Source organism: Eupeodes corollae, chromosome 2 (assembly GCF_945859685.1).
Source record: "Eupeodes corollae chromosome 2, idEupCoro1.1, whole genome shotgun sequence".
NCBI lineage: Eukaryota > Metazoa > Arthropoda > Insecta > Diptera > Syrphidae > Eupeodes > Eupeodes corollae.
Window position 1 is genome coordinate 119,252,601 of NC_079148.1, and position 12,988 is coordinate 119,265,588.

The following is a 12,988-nucleotide window of genomic DNA, read 5'->3' on the forward strand; positions in this document are numbered from 1 at the left end:
TGATAATGTGAATGTCATCAGCATATGCTAGTAATTGGACAGACTTTTGAAAGATAGTGCCTCTAGTGTTGACGTGTGAGCTCTGCACTATTCTTTCAAGCACGATGTTAAAAAAATCGCATGACAGCGCCTCACCTTGTCTTAAACCTTTTTTGACCTCTAAAGGTTCTGTTAAGTTGTTTCCAACTTTTATGGAGCAGCGTGAATTCGCACAAACGGACGAGTTTGGCAGGGATGCCAAAACTAGACATGGCTCTTTACAGCTCGTCCCTGATGTCATATACGGCCTTGAAAACGATGAAAAGATGGTGGGTGTCTATTTGGTGCTCTTGGTTTTTCCAGGATCTGCCGTAATGTAAATATTTCATCGACTTTGAACTTTCCTGGTCTAAGACCACACTGATAAGGACCTATCAGGTTATTGACGATGAGCTTTAGACGTTAACATATTAAGGCAGAGAAGATTTTATAGTCGATGCTATAAGTAGACTGATTCCTCTATAGTTGGTGCAGTTTTGAGGGTCTCCTTTTTTCAGGATCGGAAAAACAATACTGAGGTCCCATTCATCGGGCATGCTTTCTCCCGACCATATCTTACAGATAAGTTGATGCATCCTCCTAACTAAGTTGTTGCATGCTCCATCCAACTTATCTCCAGCTGCTTTAGCGAACTCGGCATTCAAGCCATCCGCTCCAGCGGCTTTATTAGACTTCAGCTTAAATATGGCAATCTTTACTTCGTCTAAGTCGGGAGGACGGGATTGTTGGCCTGACAGTGGAATTCAGTTCGTCGTTGCCTTTATACAGTCTGCAAAAGTGGTCCTTCCATATCCTCAGCATTCACTGCGGTTCCACTATGATTTTTCCACTTTCGTCTTTGCAGCCTTCGGTTCTAGGTTTATGTGCCTGTGAATTTCGTTTCGCCTGTTCATAAAACTTTCGGACTTCATTCCTGCTTTTAAACCTGTCAACATCTTCGACCGCACGCTTATCATGCGCTCTTTTTTTCCTTCTCAGAAGTCGGTGTTCCTCTCGCCACTTTTTCGCATAGAGCTAAAGAGCAGCTGTCGTCCTCTTATGCAGCACCGCTTTGCGTGCCTGTTGTTTGGCTGTATTTGACTGCCGACACTCCTCATCAAACCAGGGTTCCTTGTTTTGTGGTTTCTTGAAATCCAGCACATCAGAGGCGGCTTTTATGATTGCGTCTTGGCAATTTTATTACTGGTTTTCGAAACATTGTGTTGGCGGCAGAGAACTTCGAGAGAGGTTACTTTTAGCTCGGTTCGAAAAGGATTTGGCGATCTCTTGCGATTGTAGCCGTTCGACGTTGTACCTTCTTCCAGCACCTCCCTGTTTTTCCTTGGATCTGGAAACCCGAAGTGCTAAATTGGCTACAACGAGGTAGTGGTTCGAGTCGATGTTAGCACCTCGGAGAGTTGGGACATAAATGATGCTGGAAGCATGTCTGTCGTCGATCGCGATATGGTCAACATGGTTGACGGTAGATTAATCTGGAGAGCTCCAAGTTCCTTTGTGGATGTTGAGGTGTGGAAAATGCGTACTGGCTACCATGACGTTTCACCCCGTAGCAAAATCTATGAGCCTGAATCTGTTGTCGGAAGTGTTGTCGTGCAGGCTGTTTTTCCCGATTATTGCAAAAATATGTCTTCCCTTAATAGCTTGGCATTAAAATCACCCAGGAGAGTTTTAATATCGTAGCTAGAAATCTGCTCATATGTTTTGTCTAAGAGCTCGAAGAACATTTAGTGTTGTCATCCTTCTCTTCTATGGTGGCGTGCGTGCATGTCATGGTAATGTTGCCGAATTTAGCCTTGATGTTCACCGTCATGAGGCGCTCGTTAATGTACCTCAAGACTTCTTGCCTTAGTCTGCCTCCAACGACAAAGCCGCATCCATATAAGCGCAGTTGGTTTTCTGAGTAATAGTCACCATCCTCTTTTTTGTTAATTTTATTTATTTATAGAAAACCGTTTGTTGACTTTTTGTATTAAATAAAATCATTGAAGTCTATTTTCTTTACTTTTTAATGCAGCTTTAAAAATACACTGATTGGAGTTTTTTAAAGTCCTATCTTCATTTCTTAATATTTTTATCTGTAAATTTACTGATGCTTGTCATATGGAGGACCAACAAAGCTATTCCACACATTCACATATAAATTTGGAAACCATTGATTGTGTTCTAGGGACCTTGAAACTTCCGTCAAAAATGTTGTCAATCTAATAAATCGGACTTCCTATGGGAAGTCAAGAAGTAAACAAATTGTCCCTTTTTTAGACATAGGCAATACTGCAACAAAATTGGATGCACTTCATTCTTATTAATTACATTCCAAGAACGAACTCCCTCCTTTCCCCTCATATAGAACTTCGATTTTGGCCACAAACCAGTCATTCATACATTAAACTTTTAATACTGATGGTGGGATTTTATTTATAGGCATCTACGCTGTAGCCTTTCGCCAGTCTTTCATGTTATCTCAAATACCTTAACTTACTTGAGTCCATTTATTAACTTTTAATCCGATACTTACGACTACCACATGCGAACATAATGAGCTTCGCCTGTTTTCATTATGTTGGTAGATTGCTACAGAGCTCGACTCGTATATCAACGAAAAATACGACGACAATCAGCCATCCAACCGATTATATACATTCATATTAAAATTGTATCAAAACGTATACAAAGACTTATAGCCCTTTAAACATACCTTCATATATATTTATATCCTTTCCACGAGAAAGTATTAACTGATGAATAAACTTTAACAGAGAGGAGACATGAGTCGGCGCGTGTAGGGACATCCAAGTGAACATATCATTATGTGCTGGTTTTTGGTTTGGTTTATGTTGACCTAACTGCAACTATATATCTACATTGTACAACACACTGATGCTGATGATAATGATTATCCTTTGGATGATGATAGCCTCCGAAAATGGCTCCTATTTCGAATGTGTTACAATAATATGAAATTAATGGAGTAACTGGATTAATTATCATAATAAATTAAATATAAAGACTGAAAGCAAAAATCCTTGACATCAAAATGAAAGCTTTTAATGGAGATTTGGCTAATCTGGCTAAATGCCTACTGTCCGTATCAGTGCAGCCCATGTCCTGCCTATACGAGTTAAAATGTTTATTTTTCATTATTTCTGTGGAGATGTTTGTTTCTGTACCATTTGTTTTTTGGTCAATACTTAATTTTGCTTAGTCTCTATTTATCAAAATTCAAACTAAGTTTACAAAAATTGAATTTCTAAAACATATTAACGTCCAGAATTGATAAAGAAAAGTATTGCATTGAAAAAACAACTACAATTTTAATAGATTTAATAATAAGGGTGAATTTTCTTCATATTTCTTTTCTTTCATTTTTCACCCCTGATCATTTAAGATGAGTATTTGTATCTAAGAATATAATTCACAGTGAGTTGTTTCAAAATATTTATGATCTAGATGATATTTTGTACCGTTAAGCTATCGCTTCTCGGCCTTATGGCTAAGATCAAAGTGTAGTATCTGTTCTTATCAGCTTAACATCTGATAGATCCCCCATCGGGGGACAACAAATGTTAAACTGATTTTTGGAATTAGACGGAGTGCTAGGGGCTTGCTCCACCTCTGTCACGGGTTGGCCTGGTATTGCAGTACCGCCAGGATCGGCCCAAAAAATAAACAATTTAAAAACCTTGAAGTTGAAACTAAAGTTCTGAACTCAGCTCTTTTGTTTTTGCTTAGTATCTAAGTAACTATGAAGCACATTATTCAAATGATGGCCTGTCAGTTGGTTGACTCAGAAACTGGTTTAAGAGATATGTGTTTTGCTTTAACTTAAAATAATACAAATTCCAAAAATGAATGAGTACTGTTTTCTGTCCGTTATAATTGTTAGTACAATGAGACAGGACAGAAATGGAAAGAAGTTGTGTAATAATAAAATAAAGAGAAATAGAAACATCAAACATTATGTTATAATAAGGGGCACGGAACGAAGTAAAAAGGTAGAACCAAATAAAATAAGTTGACAAACGATGCGTCGATAAAAAAGGTTTCATTACGACTGACTAGCTTAAAAATAGTGGACAATTTGTATACTTATAATAGAGGCTTTGGTACAGCTACGAAAACGCATACATAATATCATGGTCATAGAAAAGCTGTAATATCGAACGATTGATTGCGCAGAACGGTATTGAGCAGACACTATGAACAAACTGCATTCTATAGCTGCCTTACCCGGCTTCACACGGGAGGTATTCAACTATTTTATATTCTAAAATGAGGATGAAAAAACTACCTTCTATTTTCTTATATTGTCCCTGTTTTATTTAATAATGTATGTATTATCTGTGTACATATTTTTATTACGGTTATAATACTTCTTTGTAAACAATATTTTTTGTTCTCTGGTGAGACGCATACACATATCGATGCCTTCCCGGAAGAATGTATTAAGCGACATTTTAAGAATTTTACAGGAGACGAAAAAAACCTCCTATTTAGGCAATTGTTTGTGTATTTTAAGTGATAAGCATAATTTTGATTGACATTTAGGCCACATTTTTTTTGTACCATTACATGGACGAAATTTCGATCAGATAAAAAAATTTTGTCGCTTGGAACATTTTCATGGTCTACAGATTGTCGCTTAATACTGTGGCTAAATGGAGCTTAGATCAATGAGAGGTAGTAAATATTACAGGATTCCAAGAAAGATTATCGTTTAGTTCATTTGCCTTATTGGATTTTTTATTTTCAACAAAGTTAAAATAATCATAAAAATAACATTAAACTTCAGAAAATAAAAAAAAAACAGTTCAACTTTAAAATAAATAAAAATAATTAACTTTTCAGATATGAAAATTTATTTTCAGTTAATTTTCTGATAAGTCGTCTTCTCCATCAGTCTCTGGCGAAACACCTTCCTTCTCACCAACAATGTCAATGATATCTCGGTATTCCTGGATATACCGTTCGGGGATAAACTTTTTCTTGAGTAGAGTTTCTAAGTCCTTTTTCTTTGGCCCCGTTATTGGCAGTTTTGCGGTGTATAAAATATCAGGTTCATCAAAATTTTCAAGTTATTTAACTTGATTTCGAGTTCGACACAAATCCAACGTGTATGAAGGTGGTTCCATGTCTCCGGACTTAAATATTGAATACTTGATGTCACAGGATGACTTAGAGAACAAAAAAATGTTATATTCAGATATTTTAAAACTAGTTTGTTGCCTAGTTTTAACTCCCTTCGTTGGAAAATATTTCAAAGCTTCTTTCTACTAGTCGCGAAAATCATCTATAGTTAGTTTTATAACCTCGTAAGGCCTTGGATTTATCCTTGAATTGGCAATCATGGTTATCCATTCTTTCGGCGTTCAAATTGTTCTTTTTATGACGAATCGCTCTATGGTGGCATGAACAGAGTCAACAGGCATATAAGTATGCCCTGGCAAAAGAAAGGTGAGAGAGATTTGATTTATGTTCTTAGCTTTCTTTTGAAAAAACAAACAAATCATTGTGATAATCTGACGATTTTTGTTTTGGCCTGGACAGCTATAGCAATACAGAGCAATGGAAGTCACAGTTTCTCTGGCATCAACAATACTTAAGTACTTAAGGAGAATTGAACAAATTTCATTTTCTCCCCTCATTCCATCAATCTCACCCCAAAGAAAAGCATAGCCATTTTGAGTTCCACTTTCATAGATAGTCTCGTTATAAAATGAGTACTTTCTTGAATAGTAAAAGAGCATGCTTTGCGTATGTGAAATGTTTAAGACTTTCTGTATATCAAAACTAGCACACTCGAATGATGGACAGTTTTTGGCCTTTTCCTGATCATCCATAAATAAATTTTAGCTGTTTTCCTTTTGTTGGGAGTGCTTCAAAACAAAAATTTTCTCTTTGACCTCCAACACGCGGGATTTATGTGCTTCACAAAAGGTGCACTTGTCTTTTTTCGGAACGTGGATGCCAATATTATAGGGTTTGAAAATCCTTCGGAATATCTTTTCGGAAACAGCATTTTTACCTTCTTCCACTTGTTTTGATTTATAGTTCCTGTATAAATTGGATATGCTAAAGTATTCTGTTTGCAGATAAGTGCGATTGGTCGAGCATCGGCTATAGTGTGATGGGACTTTTGGCAAGCTTTCTGCAAATAGCTGCTTTGAGTTCTTCTGAAATAGCATTTGCTGGAAGAGTTTTACCTCTTTTATCCGTAGCTGATGTGTTTAATGCAGTTTTTTTCAACAGCGTACGACACAACCCGGCTCAAAATATGTAGGGTCTTAAGTAAGAACTGCATACAAACTTGTTCTTTCTTCCCTTCAAAATTGATGAATTATTTTCCTGTTTCTGTTTTCTTTTCGGCATTTTTGGTTCGTCGTCTTTTGATGGGAACTTATTCAACAGAAGACAAAATCCAATCTGTTCGCTGGACATACGGCAGTTTCCAATACAAATTGAAAACGTCTTGCCTTTGCGAATAAGTGAACTTAGTTCCACACTTGTTTTGTCAGCTTTTGCACGGATTTGCTTGCAAAGAGTTTTTTGGCTTGACTGCCTTTTTAGATCTCGCATCCACCACTCCCTCATTATAATATGCCTTCTTTTTTGGGGGATGGGTTCCCATTTCGCTATTACTTGAATCGTCCACAGGATATAACTGATATTAGGTTAACGATAGATCGATAGTATAAGAATTCTCACTACTTCCAAGTACATACTAGTGTTTTTAATTAAATGGATATTATTTATAAGGTCCAACTTCCGTTAGACCTTTCAAAAATTTTATTTTAGACTCATTAGAGTGCCCCACTCCACGGAAATCTTTAGTAAAAGGCGAAAGATTTATTCGACACTGAAGTGAAGCCAGAGTGGTTTTGTCTAGATATTTTACTACCTAAACATAAATGAGGAGAAGAAAATGAATGTGAATTATAAAAGATACACAAAAACAATTTTTAAAGCTGTATTAAGGAATCTTGTTTATTAGTATGTTCCACAAAACAACTAATAAATACCTACTTAATGTCTTTAGTTATAAATATTTTTTTGTAGTCAGAGCTGTGTGGCCAAATGTGGTTTCGTAAATTTATCAACAAGATCAACTTTAGTGATACTATAGTTTAATCAGTGACACTGGCAAATTGCAATGTACACCGTTTTAAGAATAAAATATTCATCGAAAAATATGTACCTATGTATGTTTCCTTTCGAGTGATGGAGTATGAAAATGCCATTTACTTCTTTTATTTTGACGACAACGCTTAAAATATGACTGTTTTGTTTAAATATTGATAAAAATAAAACAACCGATCAGTTTGACTTCCAGGATAAAAAGAGGAAGTTAAAGCGTTTAATACAAAAGACTTGAGGTTAGAACTACATAATGTAATGTAATGTAAAGTAATGAAAGTAAGTATAACAATTTGTAAGTCAGTGTACTAATGAATGTATTCAGAGAGTGATTAATTAATTCAAGTTAATAATGTATATTCAACACTCCCCCTCATTATTGACATTTACAATTTCTAATTGAAAAGCAAAAACAAACAATTATTAAATAATATTAATTTTAACTTTAAAGTATTCAAATTTTTCTTTACATAAAGGTTTAGTGAATATGTCAGCTAATTGTTCATTAGTTGGTATATAAGAAATATCAAATAAATTTTCATAATACTTTTCTCTTATAAAATGCACTCGAACGTCGATATGCTTTGTCCTCGAATGGTATTCCGGATTTTTGATAAGTTTCAAAGCTCCTTGGTTGTCTATATAAAGCATTGCTCGCACATCGCACTCTTGTAGGATATCTCTTATTAAAACTCTTATCCACATGAGTTCTTTTACGGCTTCTGATGCTGCCACGTATTCAGCTTCCGTTGATGATAGTGCTGTGCATCGTTGTCTTCGTGAACCCCAGGCAATTGGTGAATCTCCTAGTAGGAATATATAACCACTAGTTGATCGTCGTGTGTCGACATCGCCAGCGTAATCGGAGTCACTATAACATAAAAGATTTAAGTTACATTTATTTTTGAAAAATATACCTATATTTTGAGTAGCCTTCAAATAACGAAAGACTCGTTTCAATGTTTTGATATGCTGTGGAGCTGGCCTGTCCAGGTATCGACTTAAAACTCCAACAACATATGAAATATCTGGTCTTGTAGCTATGGCCAGATACATCAGGCATCCAATCGCTTCTCGGTACGGAAAACCAGTTTCATCCGTAGAAGTTGGACTGAGAAGTGACGATTTTGATATTGCTTCGCACGGTGTAGCAAAACCTTTTGATTCTGCCATATTAAAACGGCTCAAAAGACGTTGAATGTAAGCAGACTGCAAAACATGAATATCTCCAGCAGAATTTCGCTTCAGTTCCAAACCAAGGTAGTAATTCGCCTTATTCATCGTAAGTTGCAAATGTTGATTTAAGTATGTAATCAGCTCATAAATATCGTTCACGTCGGTTGCTGCCATCAGTCCATCATCTATATACAGCGCGATTATAACAATTCTCTCCTCTTTCCGAAGCACGAACAAACATGGATCAGCAGCGCACGTTATAAAATTATAATTATTGAGTAGTTTAGATATGGTCAGGTTCCAGTTTCTCGAAGCTTGTTTGAGGCCGTATAAGGTTTTATTTAGCTTACAAACCTTTCCCGACTGGTCCACATATCCAATTGGCTGCGCCATATAAATGTCCTCTTCTAATGTCCCGTTCAAAAAAGCGGTTTTGACATCAAATTGGTATAACAAAAGTCGTTTACATGTAGCTATGGCAATAATTGTTCGTATTGAATTGAATTTAGCAACTGGGCTAAAGGTTTCGTTGAAGTCGATTCCTTCTTGTTGGCTACAACCTTTGATAACCAACCTAGCTTTATATCGCTCAATATTGTTTTGAGCAGAAAGCTTAACTTTATATACCCACTTACAAGGAATTACCTTTCTATCTTTTGGGCAATCCACGAGCTCCCATGTCTTGTTCAGTCGATGAGCTTCCATTTCTTCTTCCATAGCTGCCATCCACATTTTAGAATCCTCTGAATTGATAGCTTCACTATAGGTCAATGGCTCCATCGTCCCAGCCAAAAATGCATGGCCTTCTGTTATTGCAGCTACCAAACTTGGATGAGGCCCCGCGTCCCAATTTTCATTGCTGCGGAGCTTGGACTTAAAAACAGAATCTGAAGCTCCATCGAATTTCTTTTGACCTCGACGACGTTGTTGTGCGGCTTCTAGCTCTTTACTTTTCGTTTTCTCATTGGCTTTTATCAAAGTGTTTTCTTCGGCCTCTGCTCGGTGCGGTCCACCCTCTTCTGCCGAACTAAATTGATCATCTTCGCTTCCTGTCAAGTTCTCCAGTCTATCTGTCTCAACTGCAACATCTCTCAACGGCTCATCAACAACAGCATCACCTCTCAACGGCTCATCAACAACAGCAACAACAGGTTCCTTAATATCTTCCTTTGGAGTTTCATTTGAAGTTTCCAGCTTGAAGGTTGCCTTCTCTTTAAACAAAATATCACGAGAAAGCTGTATTTTGTTTGATTCTGGTACCCAAACACGAAACCCCTTTGTCAGGAACAAAATACACATTTGTGAGTCGCTTTTTAACCCACTGTTGATGATTGTATGCTTCGATATGGATATCGCCTCTACCATGCGCTCTGATCTGGGTTCCATTGCCCACTGTAATCATGACTGGTGTCTCCAACTTCTCGTAAGAACTGAACCATTCTCGCCTAAAGCACATGTGCTCACTGGCTCCCGAATCTAAAACCCAATCATCTACTGTCACAGCATCTCCGATGGTAATCGTCTCGCAAACAAATGCATCACAGCTGCTTCCATCAATAGAAGCACTCTCACGATTTGCAAAATTAAGTTGCTTTGAGTTGTTTCTCTTTGGACAATTATTTTTCCAATGACCAGACTGTTTGCATATAAAGCATTTACCTTTGCGTCTCTGAGAGTTTTGATTCTTCTTCTTATTAGATTGACCGTATTTTTTCTCGTCTTTTATGTACAAAGCTGCTTCTGTTGACCTTTGAGCATCACATGTGCCCAAACGAGTTTCTTCCATAATTAGTCTAGATCTTAAATTACCAATGGTCTGGTTTTTTGTTTCAGTCGATTCCCACGCACTAAAGAAATGTGCAAATTTTTCTGGTAACGTCATCAATACCTTGGTAACTAACATAGACTCAGAAACCGATTCACCAGATTCTCTAAGCTGCTGAGTTAAACTCTCTAACTTGCTTATGTGAGTCGCAATGTCATCATTTTTGTCTTTTTTAAAACCATGAAATTGTTGCTGTAGCATGCTTATGCTAGTATTTGACTTTTGATCATAAATTGAACAAAGCTTAGACCACATTTGATTTGAAGACAAACAATGCATAATATGCACTAACACACTTTGTCCAATTGACGTAGCAATTATTTTTTGCGCTTTTCTATCCCTTTGATGCCATGTTTTCAACTCCAACTTGGTAGCAGGTTTTGTTTCATCGACAACTGGCATCTTCTCTTCTCCAGTCACAACCTCGAAGAGATCACTTGCGTTTAGAAGAATACGTACTTGAAATTTCCATGTGCACCACTGTTCTGCACACTGAAGTTTGTCTATTTTAATTGTTTCGTTGTCCATGTCAGACACAAAAAAAAAACTTCTAGGAAATTAAATGCTGATTTCTCAAAACTGATCTTCTTTAATCTCTGCAATCCGGCCTTCTTTTACGAATCTGAAATATTACTTTTATTTCTCGCAAAATAACGAATTCTCCGCAGTTAAAAGAAAAGACTTAGATTATGGTAGATGTAAAAAAAAATTTAATTTAATTATTACAAGGGACTGGGCCCATAACCTGATAAAAATAAAACAACCGATCAGTTTGACTTCCAGGATAAAAAGAGGAAGTTAAAGCGTTTAATACAAAAGACTTGAGGTTAGAACTACATAATGTAATGTAATGTAAAGTAATGAAAGTAAGTATAACAATTTGTAAGTCAGTGTACTAATGAATGTATTCAGAGAGTGATTAATTAATTCAAGTTAATAATGTATATTCAACAAATATTTTATATATTTCCCTAAAAATTGGGCTTTCTGTTTCGTCCTATACCATCGATCAGCGAGTCTCCGTTCGTCTTTTAAAATTTTCGAAGATCCTTTCATAACTGATCGAAACAAAATTACCTGCAATTGTTGTAGATTGCATTTGGCTTGTTTTTACTAATAGGCAGGTATACCAAGGATCATTTTCACATCTTAGAATATAATTTACAGTCAGTTTATGCAGAATTTATAATATGTAGATGATATTTTTTACCGTTAAGTTATCGCTTCTCGGCCTTATGGCTAAGATCAAAGTGTAGTATCTGTTCTTATCAGCTTAACATCTGATAGATCCTCCATCGGGGGACAACAAATGTTAAACTGATTTTTGGAATTAGACGGAGTGCTAGGGGCTTGCTCCACCTCTGTCACGGGTTGGCCTGGTATTGCAGTACCGCCAGGATAGGCCCAAAAAATAAAACAATTTAAAAACCTTGAAGTTGAAACTAAAGTTCTTAGCTCAGCTCTTTTGTTTTTGCTAATTAACGTATTATGAAGCACATTATTCAAATGATGTCCTGTCAGTTGGTTGACTCAGAAACTGGTTTAAGAGATATGTGTTCTGCTATTACTTAAAATTAATGTTTATACATATTCCAAAAATGAATAAGTACTGTTTTCTGTCCGATATAATTGTTAGTACAGACAGACAGGAGAGAAATGGAAAGAAGTTGTGTGATAATAAAATGAAGAGGGAAAGAAACACCAAACATTATATGTTATTATAAGGGGCACAGAGTGAAAAGGTAGACCAAATAAAACAAGTTGACAAACGATTCTTACATAATAAAGGTTTTATTGCGACTGACTAGCAATTTGTATACTTATAATAGAGGCTTTGGTACAGCTACGAAAACGCATACATAATATCATGGCCGTAGAAAAGCTGTAATATCGAACGATTGATGGATTAAAACATCATAATTAAGTTCTTAATGGTAAATAAAATACGTTAACTAAGATTTAAGATTATTTAAGGCAATAAGGTGTTTCAATTAATATTTCCTACATTATAAAAATTCATGGGTTGTTAAAGTCTTTGTAGAATGTATTCAATCCAGAATGGTGCAACTAGAAGACTTGATTTTGATTGATAATAAATTGTCAATCATAAGCAACAGTAAACAAGACCTCTGCCCTTGCAAATAAAAGTATTGCACAAACACTGTGAACAAACTGGATTCACTAGATGGCTTCACGCGGGAGGTATTCAACTATTTTATATAAAAAAATGAGGATGAAAAACCTACTATTTTCTTAAATTATTCTTTGTATTTATTAATTTATATATAATGTTTGTACATATTTCTATTATGGTTATATGCAACCTTTAGAGTCTGTCACTGGGCCTTATTGATAGACATAGCAAAACAAAGCTGTATAGGAAATTCTACTCTATTAAATTTGAAAGGGTATTCGTTAGCAATCATCGGTACCCTGGGAATGGAAACGACTTGAGCCGGAGAGAATTTTAGCTTCAATCACGTTCCTCTGCATAGTTACTTTCCGTAATCTAGTACCATTGCATGATTTCGGTGCATTTTAATTGTTCATAAGTTTTATTGGAGCCCCAATTTTCAAGTCCAGTTTAAACGGAGGAAGTCCTGATGTGTTTAAGAAATGCAAAAGTTCAATTGGAATATCAATAGCATTATCTTGATCAGTCAGATTATCAATAGAAAGATAAGTTTGTTGATGGGCCTGAAACATTGAGAAAATTTTGTTATTTATGCTTGTAACAGAATCGTTTTTAAAATCGCTTGTTCGCGTAACCAGCCATCCTTGCTCTCTGAAATTCGCGACTTGCGGGTAAACATTAGC

The 12,988-nt window shown here is 36.1% G+C and overlaps 3 non-coding genes across 3 annotated transcripts; 2 read left to right on the forward strand and 1 right to left on the reverse strand.

Moving 5' to 3' along the window:
* Positions 1-3,509: 3,509 nt before the first annotated feature.
* On the forward strand, positions 3,510-3,703 carry LOC129948620 (U2 spliceosomal RNA). Its single transcript, XR_008781912.1, has one exon. It is a non-coding gene; the product is annotated as a U2 spliceosomal RNA (small nuclear RNA).
* Positions 3,704-6,790: 3,087 nt separating this feature from the next.
* On the reverse strand, positions 6,791-6,912 carry LOC129948644 (U5 spliceosomal RNA). The gene has a single exon (XR_008781932.1). It is a non-coding gene; the product is annotated as a U5 spliceosomal RNA (small nuclear RNA).
* A 4,478-nt stretch (positions 6,913-11,390) lies between these two features.
* On the forward strand, positions 11,391-11,584 carry LOC129948629 (U2 spliceosomal RNA). The gene has a single exon (XR_008781921.1). It is a non-coding gene; the product is annotated as a U2 spliceosomal RNA (small nuclear RNA).
* The last annotated feature ends 1,404 nt before the right edge of the window (positions 11,585-12,988 follow it).